This window comes from Anopheles funestus, chromosome 2RL (assembly GCF_943734845.2).
Source record: "Anopheles funestus chromosome 2RL, idAnoFuneDA-416_04, whole genome shotgun sequence".
Lineage (NCBI taxonomy): Eukaryota > Metazoa > Arthropoda > Insecta > Diptera > Culicidae > Anopheles > Anopheles funestus.
The window spans coordinates 26,543,006-26,560,867 of NC_064598.1; the positions used below are offsets into that span (position 1 = coordinate 26,543,006).

Genomic DNA, 17,862 nt, shown 5'->3' on the forward strand with positions numbered 1-17,862 from the left:
GCTAATGATCCGGCGGGCACACGAATGGGTAACCTGTTTGCAAAAGTGATATGTTCGTACGTTAGAACACTCAGAAAAGCACCCGGGCACGAGTGCCGTGTGTACCTCAATCAGCATCCTACTATTAATCATCCGCCATCGTCGGGAAGCGTTCAAGGTTCGGGAAGCACCATCCGTCGAACTTTGCCACCGGACCAATGCTTTCGATACGGATCGCGTAAGCATTTGCGAGTTCGAAACGACAATGTTATTAATACTGGCTACTGGATACAGGCAGCCGGAAAAGCTCAACCAGGGACTGAGTGACGTGACAGTGTCGCTTCCTGCAAAGGGTCGCTTTGTAGCCGGCCGAGTGTTGTTCCCGTAACGGTTAGCATGCCTCCGTTATTTATGCCTGTTTCTTCCGGGTCCGCGCCATCCAACATCATCGTGCTAGAAGTGGTTCTTTCTAATCACGCACCCACAACCCGCTGTCCCCGTGTTTGATTCTGTCCGATTCATGCGCTCGGTTGACAGAACAAAACGTCCCATTTTTGGTGTCCGTACGGGCGTCCCCTTTTGTACCGCTGGTTGTCACGGGAAGCATTATCATTTTAGATGCGAGATGGTGAGAAAATATTTCATCTCTGCCACCGTGGTTTGCCCACAACTGGGTAACTCGCACGGGACCGCACCTCACAATATGGTGATCAAATCCTACCCGGAGTCGTTCGCTCAGCAGGAAAGCAACAGTGAAGCTCCGGTGTACACACCCTTAACGTCAAGGCGTATGTCTTTCTGTGTCCGTTCTTTAACCACGCCAGAGAGAGAGAGAGAGTGAAATAGTACACCAAACCACGGTCTGCCACGTCCAGCACGAGGCTGAACTGAAGCAACGAGAAACCGAAACGGTTTGGCAAGATTTATGCGATGTCTCGTCGAAAACTCACCATTCACAAGGGAACACCGCGCACCGAACCATTCATTCTCGGTCGCACACCGACACACGGTGGGTTTCGTTGCTTGGTATCAAGTACCCTTCGTACCCTTCCGATGAACGACACCGTCTAAGAACAATAGCCGAACGCGCAATTTAAATAAATGGAATATTTTCACTTATCACCAACGATTTTCCCGTACACAGTGAAGAGCAGGAATGGTATTGTCCCGCAAAGAAGGGCAACCGATGATGCCCACTGCACCGACCACAGAGACGACGCTTGTGCAGTTGGATGAAATTTATGAAAATATTTCCCCGACCTTTACGTACGTCCGTACCTGACGGTTTTTGCGAACGAAACAACGTTGGCGGTAAAGCACAGGTAGCGACCCGGCAGAGCATATTCTGCGAATGAAGCCAAACGACGGCCGTTGCATTTGTTGGCAAAAGGAATTATGTTACTAAAGAGCGTGCAATTGAATCGAGCTTTCAATCATTTCATTCCAATATGCACAGCTGACAGACAGTGACCATTACATGTTTGTTCAAAATATTGAACAAATCAACAGCATCAATTAGGGGAAATAAAGCATATTAAATGGAATAGGTAACGCTTAACGCGATTGCTGTTACGATTGATCTAGCGAATCTGTGTTGAATATTTCACAATTATTACTGCAGGGGTTAGTTGTAATTTGAAATCAATATCTACCATTAAGAACTCCACATAATGGTTGGGTATTGAAATAAAGTGTTTTGAATATTTTACTGAACTTATTGTACAATGTAATTAGTGGTATAGCTATGGTTTCATCGTATTACCCACAGCCCACAACGTGCTTTTTGAATATGGATTTAAAAATGGATAATTTAAAAACAATGGTGTTAATACTAAGGCCAACAAATGCTTCCTTTCAAGCAGTAAATAAATCCTTTATTGTGGAATATTTGGTAAGAGTTTTATCGTACAGACAATAATGAAAATTTCAAAGCCAATTGCATACATTAGAGTAGCTTAGAAATAGTTTTAGACAGCCCCTTGACGATTATTCCATGTTTCTATGTTTATATTTTAATGCTGAATCTATGTTTGTCAACTTATTATTCGACCAGGTCCAGGTCTCTTTAGGTCTATCTGAAGAAATTATTTTTTTTGTCGTCCAGAAAATGTACCTTTTCATTTATTTTGCTATACATAGACAGAAAATAATCATTATAAAGAACTCTTTATTTGGCGCAGAAAAAAAGATTCATGCAGAAATAATTCCAATTTGGGATATCATCATGACTATCATAAAATGAAATATCGAGAAAACAAAGAATGTTTATTAAAATCGAACAGCCAAACAATCCAACCTGTAGCAAATATGACTCTGCTCGTCCGATAGCTTTCGCTATCTTCCGCTTTTCGTATTGATCCATTCCGTTACCTTCACTGTCTCAAATGTTGCTTGCTGCAAAAGAAGAAAAAAAATCCATCAACCCACGGATTTTGGCGCGGATCAACGAGGAACTATTCCATCCCAAGGCAAATGCGGCTTCTTACCATTTTGACCGTACAGATACTGTTCGGTTCGAAGCTATTAGCCAAAGCTGCTAGTTCGAGGTTCATCGTCAGGATTTGCCCTGGTGGAATAATTCCCTTTGACAGGATCCATTCCCACCATCCGAGCGAAAATCCGCTCCCGGGTAGGATGAAGTAGATCAGACAAAAAAAAAAAACGACGAAGAATCCATGTTTCCCCAGAGGGTGAAGAATCGGTTCATATTTTCAGTACATTCGTTACCGTAAGCTGTCTATACGAATCCGGGAACGTGGTATTACTACTTCAGCCGTTTGTTTCATCCAATACCAGGGATGGATTGCTGCATACCGCCGATGGTCAGTTGTTCCGATACGCTACGAAAGGTTGCAAAAGCCGAAGAAACCTGAAAGTGGTAAAAGCTGATTAGGGACGGGTGGGAGTGGGTTGGGCCCCATAGCTCAGCCACATCAGCACAGAAGCATATCCATTATGATGGCAAATGCCAAAAGCGCAATGTTTTGCTCGTAGCCAACATCCGACACTGGCCCGTAAAAGCATATACTCCCTGGTGGTGTGCCCCATTTCGATTCTAGGGAGACCAATTGAATTTCAAAACACTGACAATGGCTTGATGGCTGACTTAAGTTGCAGGCGAAATTCTCGCCGGAGCTGGGGTTCTTTATGACGATCGGTTTTGTTTCGATGATTCGTCTGGCGCTTCTCATAATTGAACGGTACCGTGGAGTATGTTTGAGGAATAAGCGAATTGTTGAAATGAAGTTAGTTTATTACATTCGATTAATTCAATCATGTTATAATAACTTTTATAATGAAATATGATGAATAATAATAAAATTTCATAAAAGTTAAATACAATGTTCCATCGTTATTATTAATTTGTAGTATGTTGAACGCAGTAAGTTGGATTTAACAACATATATTATAGAAATATTGATGTGAAATGAAGTTAGAAAATAATATATCTAAACCCTTAGAGTGAGCGATGTACTTCATAACTTTCTCCTTTCTCTTAGCAAAAGCTTCCTAACCAACATCCATGCTTCTGTTAAATCAATCGTTAGTTAATAATTACCAAAAAAAAAATAAATAATTGCACTGTGTACCATACATCACTGAAATAAAAGCCTTATATTTTTCTTTTTCTTTATATTTTTCCTGTAAATGCAATATTTGCCAACGTTTTTTGTTTCAAAAAAACATTTTCTAGTAAATTTGCTTTCCATTATTCATTTCCTGTATTAGTCCATATTAAAAATGCTGAGCCTACCGAAACGCAACGGTATCGTGTAGCAAAATGCGATTATGCTTTCGCGTAAACATCCGTACTTCACTCGCAAGAAGCAACCATTTGTAAGCTTTCATTCTACGATTTAGATTTTCCGATCTGAGAATGATCCTTTTTCCGTACCATTTTTGCTGACATGCTTAATTAATTCTCTGTAAACTTCTTTCCAACTCATCGCACACCGCAACGCATTATGATCCTGGCACGACCCCAAAAACATAATGTCGGTCCGTACGAGCCCGGCTTACACACGCTCACCAAAAACCAACCATCCCCACACTCGCACCCCCCCCCTCCCCCCCGCGGGGGGTTTGCGAAGATGGACCGTTTTTACAAGCTTATTTTCCGATCCGATTTCCGCTTTATTAAGCTTTGCTGCGTGCTGTTTACACTTTGCAACCTTCGATCCTGCACGATGACGTTTGGTAAATGGCTAATATCGTTCCGAATACGGCCTTAATCATTGGGCAGGAGAATTGTTGCTTCCGGCTATCGTATCGATTTTTTTGTTGCTGGAAAATATCGTGGAATCCGTGTAGAACGCATCAAACGAATCGCACAATTACAAGGAAGGTATGAAAAGGTCACAGTTTATCAAACTTTATTTAACGTTTTACATAACATTTGAAAACTTTCCCCATAAACCGAAGTGTTGATCAGTTATGAAAGCGTTTATAGCAGATTAAGGCGGAACAGTTCTATTGGCATGTGTTTAGTATCTTTAAGACATTATCAAGTCTTAAGCGCTGTATATACTGAGCTCGTTTGTTTCGTGAAGAGCTATTAGACGGTTAGTTATTAATTTCATACGAGTATATACTTGTGCAGAATCCTTTTTAAATCCGTGACATTACATACTATCAGGATTATGCTCAAAAACAATAATAGGTTTAGTTTATCATAATATTTTATTTGAAATCGTGTGGAAAACATTAGAAAGAAAAGTAGTGCCTACCAACAACTTTGGAAAATACGGCTCCATAACTTATGAAATAATATCAAATTATATGATCGATTGTAGATAAAAGCTAAGTTAATTAATTATGTATGAGATGAACGTATGGCGCATACGTACGGCGCGTATGAAAAGAGGAAACGTTGACCGCATCCGAGGTTGGTCGTATCGACTCTTATACAAGCACGCATTTTGTGTGTTGCCCCAAAACAAGCCCAATCGAACACTGTTCGATCCGAAAAATGGAGTGTGTTTGCATTCGATATTCCAATCACGTACAACAGTTTGTGCAAATTTATGCTGCTTATTGTTTTATTACAACGCTTATCGCTCGATTAGCTACACGTGCAGCTCAACGATTCAGTTGATATCGTTCGGGAATTGGGGTTGTTTTGTCAATAATCTAACTAATGGTTGAAATTTGATCCGTCGGTTTGTAACTGACAAAAACAGTTATTATTTTTGTTATCTTTTTCAAAAATGTATCGATTTGTTTTTATTTGCTCCCGGCAGTGCTGAAAACTTCTTCATTTAGCCTGGTTTGGTCGGCAAACGATATTGGAACGATATTCGAACAAAAAAGAATAGATGTTTAAAAATGAAGTAGAGTTCTGTAACTAGCTTAAAATCGCTAGTTATATTAAAATAAATGCAAATAAATTCGATATTTCAAATTGAATTCAACAATGTATTATAATTAATTTGTACGACCGAAAGTATTGAATATCTGTTAAGCAGAATGAAAAACTTACAATAATCATACATTCATTTAATTCATCTGAAAAGAGGAATTAACACAGATGCATCAGATGCGAATTTCCAATGTGCTTAAATGGTCAACTGATTCTTAGTATTGAATGACAATAGTATCAATCATCGACAGTCGGGAAAATCGTATCAATCGAACTTTCATGAATATTTAATTATCCATTACAAGACGATTGCTGATGAATACTAGCTACGGTACATATTTTACTTAATTAATATTATTTATCTTTCTACTTTGTCATGCTCGGTATCACTTTTTTTCGTTAAAATTCAAGTAAAACATTAACATATTCACAAAAACAAAAAAAACACAATAATGTTCATCCTTTTCATAATAAATATTCACAGGAAACTGAAGGCGTATGAATGCCATTTTAAATCACTTGCATAGCTTAGTAAATTGCAGCAACATACCGAACCAGCTTAACGCATACAACGGTCCTTAAAGAAGAAATCTTTCATGTTGAAAGTACCACATAGCAGAAGCAGCAATCTTGAATCAAAGTGTCTCGCATCCAAGTCATTGCTTCACATCCTGTTCATCACAATATGCATCCCTTACATAGAGTGACACGAGTGTGGAAGCTATCCATGTCGTAGAGGAATCTACGTAAATATTAGATCTTCACTTCATGCTGCGTTTGAAACAACTAAGAGGTAAGCAGTAAATTTTCATGCGAATGAGTTTCGGAATATGTCGAGCATTTGTGCACAAGCAGCAAGCTTGTCCTGCGTTTGAAATGTTTTGCAATTTCTCAAGCCAGCTACCAGCTTAACAGGAAAGCTCACTTTGTACACCATTCACCGATCTGGTGTATGATAAACAAATAAAGCGTTAAATAAGATTTACTACTGATAGTCGGTTGATCTACTGCAAAGCCAGAGAGACAGAGCACTTAATGTTATGCACTAAACTTGTTGACTTTAATTAATTTAAATGCATGAAATGTAACAAACTCACCGCCTACAGCGGATTATTTACTTTACTCACAGCTTAGTTATTTTCTAGGGCACAATTTATTCTCTAAATTCTCAAAATGTGATAATAAAGTCGTCATGAAACGACCAATTAAACTTTATAGAAAATAATATAATTTGTTCCCATTGCAGCAGCATCATCTATGTATTTATTGTTCACGTTATCCTCCGGCAAAGTTAAAGCACAAATCGCATCACACAACTAAAATGACATGGTTGGAAGGGTTTAAATAAATAAAAAAAATCGAAACAACTCAAGCACGGAAATCAGAGCAAAATGGGGGGGGAGTGGGAAAAATATGAAACCCCCGCCAGGCACCCGGGGTATGAATAGAGCAGCACATCTGCTAATGATCTGTCATACCGGAGCACACCGTTGCACAGGAAGCCTATCTCGGTAAGGCGCAAGAAAGATGCACACCCGGACGGGATGTTGCTGGCTGTCAACGGGCGGCTTTTGCGCTGCTCGTCTCACACGTTGTTAAGCATGGCTGTTACGCTTGCAGTCCATTCGTCCAAGCAGCCCAATTACTCTGTCACGTCATTGTACAGTTTTTCTCATTATCCCGGAGGCTGAAGTGGTCTTCTTATGGGGTTGTTGTTGGTGATTTTTTTATTTATTTTTGTTGCCGTTCGGTTTGCCGTTTCACTATATTTCACCTGTCTTTTCTGCCCGTCCAATGGAAAAGTGTTCAAAAGACTCTAACTTATCGCTCTGTCAGTGTGTGTGTGTGTGTGTGTGTGTGTGTGTGTGTGTGTGTGTGTGTGTGTGTGTGTGTGTGTGTGTGTGTGTGTGTGTGTGTGTGTGTGTGTGTGTGTGTGTGTGTGTGTGTGTGTGTGTGTGTGTGTGTGTGTGTGTGTGTGTGTGTGTGTGTGTGTGTGTGTGTGTGTGTGTGTGTGTGTGTGTGTGTGTGTGTGTGTGTGTGTGTGTGTGTGTGTGTGTGTGTGTGTGTGTGTGTGTGTGTGTGTGTGTGTGTGTGTGTGTGTGTGTGTGTGTGTGTGTGTGTGTGTGTGTGTGTGTGTGTGTGTGTGTGTGTGTGTGTGTGTGTGTGTGTGTGTGTGTGTGTGTGTGTGTGTGTGTGTGTGTGTGTGTGTGTGTGTGTGTGTGTGTGTGTGTGTGTGTGTGTGTGTGTGTGTGTGTGTGTGTGTGTGTGTGTGTGTGTGTGTGTGTGTGTGTGTGTGTGTGTGTGTGTGTGTGTGTGTGTGTGTGTGTGTGTGTGTGTGTGTGTGTGTGTGTGTGTGTGTGTGTGTGTGTGTGTGTGTGTGTGTGTGTGTGTGTGTGTGTGTGTGTGTGTGTGTGTGTGTGTGTGTGTGTGTGTGTGTGTGTGTGTGTGTGTGTGTGTGTGTGTGTGTGTGTGTGTGTGTGTGTGTGTGTGTGTGTGTGTGTGTGTGTGTGTGTGTGTGTGTGTGTGTGTGTGTGTGTGGTTTTTCTATACATAAAACTTTGGATCTTCACAAGATTTATTTCTTTTCAAACAGTAGAAAAGAGTGAACATATTCGACGCAAAGTGTAAATACAAACTAACAAGAATTGAAAAAAAAAGATGGAGGAAAACTGTTTCCTTTGGCAAGTTTTGGCTATTTTTTTTTCTTATTTTGCTACACTTCAATCCACACAGTTTTTTCGTATTAGTAATGCTACTCGTTTTTTTAGGATTCATGCAAAATAGCTGTCTGTTTCAAAAATGAAGAGTGAAGAAAAAAACATATTTACTCACTCGATCATTCACTCAACAGTGCAGTGACATTTGCTTAGCTTCTTATACCGCTTCCTTATACGTCGATCCACATAGAACGTGAATTAATGAGCTCTGTTCAAATATTTTGCACCAAAGTGTGCTGCCAAGCTGTTGAGCCTTTTCGCTAGACTTTCCAACGCTGTCAGCGAAGCACACAGTGCCAAGGTAAAAGTTATGCATGCATAAAAATGTGACACTCGGTTGTTGATAATTAAGTGGCAAACTGAAGATCTGCCAGCACAAGCGGTATACGCTGGCAGGCAAGAATTATAATGGTGCCGCACAGTAGGATAGATTTCGTTGCCATTGCATTCGTTATTCCGCGAATGGACAAAAGGTCGTACACGGAGTGTGTTTCGTACAGATTTTCCAACATAACCGGAAAGTAGGTACTTTGTGTACGAAGCAATAAAAGATTGTGGGAAACGGAGTTAAATTACAGATTACTCAACTTCTTTCCCCACCACTGGTGCGCCCGTTGACAAATTGTACGAGGCAACGGGGAATGATTAAGTATTTTGCCTTCATTACGGTACGATTGTTCTCGCATTCTGCAACCGTATTGTGATACAAAATGTCATTTCATCATGGCCCCTATTCTATCCATCCCTTAGCGAAGATGTGAATGGAACAGGAAAACCCATTTAGGGGTAGAAAATTACAATAGAAATAGCTGAATAAGTAGATTTTCAGCGAGCAAAGGCATCGTTTCGTTCGCACGTTCTGAACACCATTTTAATTGCACTAGAACAGAGTCGCAATAATGTAAACTTTTTGGGAAATTTTTTTTCTTCAAAAAAGCAGCATGTAAGCAATGTCCGTAAAAGTATTCCTAACCAATATACAATTGTTTAGTAAATGTCTCAATGTTGTGTCGCTTTTCTTAATAATCAGTTCATTATTTTCTTAACTAAACAGACGCAATAGTCCACAAAATCAAGGACTTTAAAAAAAATTCAAAATATTCGTAAAATGTTCTATTAGTCTTTCTTAGTGTTTTCTTTTCACAGTTACAGTGCCACTAAGGAAAAAGCTTTTGGAAATTCAAATTCTGGTAAATCGGTCTTCACAATCGACTTCATTCCAGTAGTTAAATTGTGATTTTTTTTTCTTTTGTGCTACAACAAAAGATCTTTTTTGATCTTGTTTGCATTTATTTGCCTTTCTTTTTGGAATATTTAAGGATTAACAAATCTGTGAGGTTTCGTGAATGCTTTAGGATTCATAAATCGCCGAGATTCATGAATCTTTTGGGAGTTGACTCATGATTGGAATGGCTCTTCATGCAAAATCCATACGAATGACTCTTTTCATAACATTACCTAAGAAAAATACTTTTTGGATGTCGATATGCGCTTTTTAATGTGTATCATATGCTGGTTTTGCATAACTTGAAACACTTTAAAACGTGCGAGATATCTTTCGTGTTGTTACATTTCTTTAGGTTCATTCGTTTGTTCTGATAAATCATTAAATGCGTATGGTGTATTCACAGAAACACGCAATATTAACATTCACAAGAAGATTTAATACCAGTCCTGCTGGCAACTCTTTCTACTACGCTCAACGTAAGTATGCTAAGGGCGTAGTGTGAGAAAATTGTCCTCGTAAAACACCGCCTAGCATTGGGCCGTAACGACCCCTCCTGCAAAAAGCGGTGTTGCATTTAGACGAGTAACACTCCCGCAAACCCTCGTAACACTCCAAAGTGTCTCACTTGGTGCGGCAAACGACTAGCCTCGGTACCTGTCATAAAGAGCACGTGTTACGATGCGATGCGGATGCATGGCATAAAATATGCGTGTCCGTGATTATACCACCAGGACCAAAGGTGAACCAAGAACCAGTTCCAGCCACCACCACTAGGTTGAAGCGGGCAAGCCGTCTGTAAGGCGTAACTGATACTGTGCGCCGGTCGTGACATTCCAACAGTCGCGGCAGTAAGGTGTCAAGTCGCATCGTTTCGCAGATTTTATGACCCTGTAAGATAATATATGCATTGTACGTCAAAATGCGTCGCATTTCACTGTTTCTTTTTTGTGAGTGATGGAAAAGGAAATTGATTTGCTTGCAGCTTTTTTTTCTCTCTTTCTCTTTTGCTTGGGAATTCAGTTACAAAAGCATGTTTATGTTTTCACTTTTCTGGTTCAGATACGCTTTTCTCGGTGGAGAGGTTTCTCGGAACAGATTACTGATAAGGTAGGAGACGTTTGTAGACTTCGTGTCGATATCTTTCAACATGACACTTTGAACGATGCCTTGATTGGATTGATGCAATAAACATAGATATAAATCAATAAAAGGTACGCGAAATAGCAACGATTTACTGTCAGTCTTTAAAATTGCTTTCCGTTTGAAATGGAAATCAATTTTGCAGTATACAATGCAAGTGAATTGAAGATGGATAAATAATAGAGAGTTGAAAAAAACTAATAAGAAATGGTATGATTTTTCACCCAAAAATGAAGAGTATCGGTATAAATTGAAAGAATGTTTTTAATTAATATTTTTCTGAAGTTCAAATATCAGCACGAATTAACTGTATTTTGGGATCAAAAACAAGGTAGCCGACAATAGGACGCAATTTTTTGCTGTTTATTTTGATCATGGCGCAAATCTATCAACCAGAATCTGGTTCACAATAGGTGTAGTGCCAGCGAAAGGCAAACAACAGGATGCTGAATAGGATACGACACTCGTAATAAAACAATAGCACGCTGAAAACAAAAGCGCACCGAGGATAAACGTGAATACTTTCAAGTCAAATCTACAACTAAAGCTCTATTCAACACTTGGGATAGCCCGTTTTTTTGTTCTCTCTTTATTCACACACTACCGACGAGTTACAGTAGCATAGCCTGCACCAACAAATGAATGCACAGCATGAACTCGTACCTGGAAAAGAATTTCCACGTAAAAAAAGAACTATTGCTCCTTCGCAACATGCTTTAGCCAAGAGTTCACGCGTGGGTCTATAGGGCCGTCGTAGCAAGGCAAACTAACAAAACGTCACCCAATGGCGATGGGGCACAGTATGAGTTTAATCAAAAATGCTGTCTGTTCTGCTTTGCTCAGCAAGGCGCTACTGAAGTGCACAGCACACAAAGCGCATAGAACGGTGGCTCGTACGGACGCTTCGCAAGTTTACCTGTACGTTGCACTTCCGGGTTCAGTCCGTTTAGTTCGCCTCAACTTTAAACCAATCTTTCAAAACACTCTCCCAGGGAGTTAAAGTCCACCCTCCGCAACGGCTGGGAAAGGAGTTGAGAGGTTTTACACCAGTGCTCTAAGGATAGTGACGTTGTACAGCTGCCGACAACAAGGGATCTCCAACCTGTTACAATGTTTGCCAGTCTGCGCCACCTGCATTCCTCACCTTACCTCTGGATGCAATTTGATGAGGTGGCGCCAGGGTGTCAGCGCGGGAAAGGCAAACAAGACCGAACGCTTCATGCAGCTGTGAGGAGAGAGCTAAACCACAATAACCACCGTGCGTGGTTCGGATACACGATCGGCAATGGAATGCTGTTGCGAGTGAAATTACCAGTTCCTGTGCTCGTATGCTCGGGTGCTCGTTTTGCCCGAATCTTCAAACCATGCGGCAGTGAACGTTAGAAATCCTCCAACATAAGCGAGGCAATGAAAACCAAAAAATGCTACCGAGCTCTAGCTACCATATGGTAATGATAGCAATACTGCAACGTTTGCTAAAAACTCAACGCTCATAGAATTAACAGATAGGTTGTAGACTAATTTGCGAACTACGCAACAAAAAAAAAAGCTTTTTCATTAACATCTATTTTACCTTAGAGAATCTACCGTAGTGAACTTATTTTGAGTGTTTCAATAATTGTGTTTATTCAAAATGATTTAAACTGAAATATCGTTTTACATCGATACTATTACTTATGGCCTTAAAACACAGAAAAAAAAATTATTTAAAAGTGCTTGAGACGCTCTAATGGAGACGCCTAGTACCGCATACGATGGAGACGCCTATTATCGCTTACGATGGAGACGCCTAGTACCGCATGCGATGGAGACGCCTAATAACGCATACGATGGAGACGCCTGGTTGTTCATAATAAGATATTGTAACGTAAAATTAAAGGAACGCAATTAGGCACAAATGCGATGGTTTTGAAAATCGTACCTACAAAACATCAAAACACAACAATGTTGTTTTTATTTCAGGATTTTTATATTTGATTTCGCAAGATTAAAACTGCATCTGTTGTATAAACTTTCCAGCTATAGTGGGATTGTAATTAATTATGTAGAGGAAGTATGGATTCTTATTTACTTTGGAAAGATTATGTACTCTTATGGAATTAATTTGCCAAAACTTGCATTCAATTTGAGGCATTTTATGAACAAACAAATTGAAAATCGTTGTCCAATCATAAAGTGACATACTAAACCCTTCACACGAGGTTTTAAGGTTCATCATTTAGTTACGCACAAGTACCTTAAAATAGATTCCGATGAAACATCGAATCGGTTGTGTAAGTGTCGCACGGCCAAAAACTTCCAACAACACTCAATTACGCAAATAGAGTTGCGTGACATCGTTTCAAACCATGCGTAACCGGATTATGACGTAAAGTGTAGGAAAGCAAACATGGCCTTACCCCAAAAAGGACCGTTACACACGATGCATTACTACTACCCAGCATCATATGTCACCGGTGTTACACCAGCACTTTCGGTATCATCTAATGACATATGGAAATATGTGACCATGTTCCATGCGTTCATCAATGACGGAACACACCCGTTGACGAGCTGTCAAATGGAGCACCAAGATAAGGGGTGCCTTTTATGGATGCATCACCGTACTCTATGCCCAAAAACGAGCCTACCGAACAGTTCAACGGGCGTACGTTAAGTTAGTTAGATTGGTGCCCAAAAAGTGACGCCACCCCCTCGGTTTTGGACGTACAGAATTCGGGTTCAGGTCGAGTCACTAAAGTGATTGAGTAATTGAATGTCAATCACTTGTATGTGTGTGCTAGTGCTAGTGGTCTAGAATTTCAGGAACAGATCCTTTTGATTCCCAGCAGAGGATAATGCGGACACGTTCCCGGCACGGTACCAACGCATCCGTCGTTTATCTTCGCAACAAAAGGGTCCTCCGTTGGTGTGCCCTTGAGAACATGACATTCCTCTTTGCAGCTTCACACAACACCCAAAAGTTGTGGTCGCTTTAATCTCATCCACCGTAAAGCATGTGCACGTGCGAAATGGCATCCTGCTGGCTGATCTACACGGACCGGGCAGACTCTTCCGTAGACTCTTTTTAACACGATTCCGGAAACGAAATCATTTGTTTTGGATGCAACGAGCGCACTAGTGGCCCTGTGATCCGCTCCGTTGCGGTCAAGCATCCTTATCAGCGGTTGCTCGAGACGCATCGCCCCGGCGTTTAGTGGCACATGAACTATTTCGGCTCGAAAAACCGCCAATCTTCCCTTCTAATTAATTTCTACCCAGCGCAACATTTAGTCCCAGCTACAGTGTCCAGCACCAGCTCGAAGCGCTAAATGGCTGTTACAGGATCATTTTTAAACGGAATGTTTTTCTTGTCACCTCTCCTTCCGTTACACTCACCATGGATCGGTACCATGAAGCGTTTGTGCTCGTTTTGACTTCTCGTTCCATGTCTCGTTTTGCAATGGACGTTACAGGACGTGTGTGTGTGTGTGTGTGTGTGTGACGTTGGACCAAAGCGTTCTAGTTCGGTCCGAATATACGGCATGGTATCGTTAGATGGTACGGGAAAATGTTAATGGGCTAACATAAAACACCAATTAGTTACGGATTGGCATGTTTGGGCTTTCTCGGACGGTCGGTCTAATTATCGTACGGAAACCTTTGCGAGCAAAAGATGAAACATGCGACCAGTGGGAAATTGTCGGTCAGCGGACAATTCGAACCGGCGTTGGGAGCTTACACAGTTTTGTTAATGCTTTTAGTAGGGAGCAGCGTCCGCTTTTTACAAAACGGCGTCAGTTTTACATGGCATATATTACATGCCATGCACGTTTAATTCTGTTAACAAAGAAAACATTATTGAAGAATATGAGTAAAGTAGTTGTAAATTAAAAAAAAAAAAAATTGTTCATCAAAGTTAAACACCACAGATTGATCTTTCAACTACTTACAACAAAGTTTACCTATAGTATCTTACATTTGTGATAATAAAACAAAATAAAATTTTCTGTGAACAAAAACAATATGAAGAAAAACTAAAAAGATAACGATGATGATGTGAGCAAAATTATCAAATGTTTCACTCATCATCCACAACGCCACATGGACGACAGCTTGAAAGAAGGATAAAAAATCCGAACATCTTTCTCGGGGAATGGTCCGGTATCGCACGGAACGGTTCACAGCATCTAATCGTGTTCCACACTCGGGTGAGCCATTAAGCATCGTCCAGTTGCAATTTTCGTTTTTTTGAATCCCTCCTCAGTGTTTCACACCCATTCACTCATACAAGCAACATGATGGCCCAGTATTCCTATTCGTCAAATCGATTAGGCATCCTGCTAACCTCGCAAAAGGATGCAACACGAAGGTTGCGTGCGATATTTTGCACGTATTTCGCACAGCAACACGTTCGGACAGCAGTGGTCGTGTTGTTGCGAGTGAACCATCAACACAGCCAGATGACGATGTTGATGAACCCAAGGTTGAGCTGCGATCGGCACTGGGTTCCTCTCCCACATCGGTACAACTGATTTCAGGATAAAGTTGTTAATGGAAACGGAGCCTTTTTTACGAGCAGCTGGCAAACGATGGTCACACACCCCAGTGTCGGTGGCCATCTACAGTGGTGCGGGTGTATGATGGGCCCGATGGGATTTTTAACGAGCTGAATGAGCCACTGCAAGATTTATGCTTGCCTTTTTGCCACAATCTTCCTGTTTGGTCGCTGCTAATACGGTCGGTTTTAGACGTTCCGAACACCCGTACGGCGTGATGTATCAATCTTTCATTTTGAGCACCCATAAAAAAGTCCCACCGGAAGAAGCCAACCAATCGTTCATTGATCAATATTCAATACTTAACTTTTTGGGGAAGAAAGTATGAAATGTTGTTTTTTACTGCTTTCGAGCAGCGTTAAGCTCGTAGCCTTTTGCGGTGTAGGAAAAACAAACTTTGTCGTCATTTGTAGTATTTGAAACTAATATTTTACAAAATGCATGGGAGTTATAAAGCATTTTTCTTTCTAGTCATGTAAAAAACTACCTTTAATTTAAAAAAAAATTACCCAAGTGACCTTGTTCGTTATATTTTTTACGTCGTTATTGGTTTCGTAGTGTACGCAATTAAAATCATATCTTCTGCTCTTCAATCTGCTCTTGGTTCATTTCAAGCCAATTTCATCTGAAACTGATTACACTTTTTAATGGATCCTGCGTTCAATATTTCATAAGCTTCCATACCTGGTAGATGGATGGCGCAATATGAGGTACGTGTACAAGAGTTTTACAAACTGACCAGAGCAACGCTGTAAGTCCAGCTTTCAATCGATAAGCATTCAATAAATCGTTTCGTAGAAATTGAATCAAATGTTAACCTTAGAACCCGTTACGGCAACCATGGTAACGATTCGGTCCAGCAAGTAGAGCACCTTGAGACTTAATATATTGATATTAGAGTGAGGCAACATATTACGGAGGTCGTCAGACAGTTGCCGGTGCGGCAACCATTGTGACAGTCCGTCCGTCATGAGTCAGGAGCGAAACATCTCTAGCACTCATACCCACACACACACACACACGCACAAACGATCTCATTTAGATGATGTCAATGCTTCTTGCTGCACATCAGTTCTAAGCTTGCCGAATACAAACCCCGAGGATACAAGTGTTGACATATGGGACAGATCAAAAACGCACCATCAACAGAATCTCGAACCAATATCTTCGGGGTGGCCACTACATGTCCATTACAATCAGGGACAGCACACGGCACGCCGGACAGCTTTTCACGTAGGAAACGAATTTTATTACCGTCCTGGGCGTGTGTGTGTGTGTGTTTTCTATATTCTGCCGGGTTTTCGGTCGTTGCATGTTGACAACCACCAGTGCCTCGAAGCATACATGTAGCTGCTAATAAGCGAGAGCAAAGGCTTTTTATGTGTGCCAATGTCGAACTGCACGTTGGCTAAGGTTTATTAAATTTCTCAAATCACACACTACGTGACGGTTCCGTGCGTCTTGGTTTGTTGCGCTAGCTTACGTCGCCTACGCGTTCTGTCCGTTAGTTTGTCAAAAAACAAAAAAATGACAAGAAAAAAAAGAGCCTCTGTTTCCGTTGGCAAGGGAACCGCAAGAACCACGCGTGACAGATCAAACTCGGTGTCACAGCCGGAGCAGGGGCGCATCCGATTTACCCAGTCCACTGTTCGCAAAAGACGGCCATCATATTGACACAGGATGACAGCTGACGGTTGGCAGACAGTTCCCGTCGTGCTACGGTTTGATGGAAGGCGTAGAAGAACAAAACGAGGAAGAAGGTAACGAAAAAGAGACAAAACAAAATCGGACAAACTTTCATCATACGAACGCGCCTCGAGATTGAACCGCTAGGAATGAGGGGGGAGGAGAGAGGGAATGAGAGGGATGAAAGTCACTATCCCATTGTCAATTTAATTTCCTGTTCCCTTCAACGACCTAACAAGTTCTTCACAACGTCAGTCTCAGAAACGACCAAATTTGACCGTCCGAAAGCCGTCAGTCGGAGGTGGGAGATATTTCAAAGAAATTGAATCAACACGCGTCCTTCTCGTCGGGATTTTTGGCGCAACCGAAGGCGAACCCAGTGGAGTGGAAAAAACAAAATCATTTCCAAACACTTCACCCATAAATTGGACGGAATACTTACTGCCGTGTATATCCGTCAGGCACGACAGACTGATAAGGTTACGCGCTAAAGGGATGACCCTTCAGTGCTTCGCTTTACGAGACTCATAGAGATCTCATGCTTTTGGGCAGTTGTGTTTGTGTGTTTTTATCAACTTCTGCCTTCCTTCATCTGACCGGTATCGAAAATTCGGCACAAGATTTGAAATCAATCTCGCTAACACGCTTGCCTAACAATAGTTTAACCCGTACAGTTTACGTTTCCTTGGAACCAAAAAAAAAACAGAGAATGTAAACTCATCCTTCGATGAGGACAATTTTATTCTTTTTTATCGATTTAGTTTCGTTTTGTTGGTTTACTTTTATCGTATCCTTCTAGTAATGTCATTGCTTCTTTTTTACCGCAAAGCATCAATGATTTAATTCCTACGACATTTGGTTTACAAGTGGATTTTGGGCGGTTTTTTTTGTCATCAACAAGATGCTTCAACTTTTCCATATACTATTATTGGATGGTTTGGTTCTGGATGCATCCATTAGATAATGTGCATTTCACTAACGTCTTCCTGTTGTATGAATAGCTCCGTTGGTCTGTATTTGATTACTTTCTTTTGGAGCCGTTCTATTTAATGCATACAAGAGGACCCAAATGCAATTTGTAGAAAAGGATTGGGAACGATACTATTTGGTTTCAAAAAATGACCACAGCAAAATGAGGAAAACAATTGCATTAGTGGGGCGGTCCGGTGGTGCATGTGATAAACGGCGCCAGTCCACACGGCCGGACCGGGTTCA

At 41.0% G+C, this 17,862-nt stretch overlaps 1 long non-coding RNA gene across 1 annotated transcript; it reads right to left on the bottom strand.

Moving 5' to 3' along the window:
• Positions 1-1,831: 1,831 nt before the first annotated feature.
• LOC125765356 (uncharacterized) lies at positions 1,832-4,016 on the bottom strand. Its single transcript, XR_007418544.1, has 2 exons — positions 2,466-4,016; positions 1,832-2,373 (listed from the first exon to the last, which is right to left on the bottom strand). It is a non-coding gene; the product is annotated as an uncharacterized LOC125765356 (long non-coding RNA).
• Positions 4,017-17,862: the final 13,846 nt, after the last annotated feature.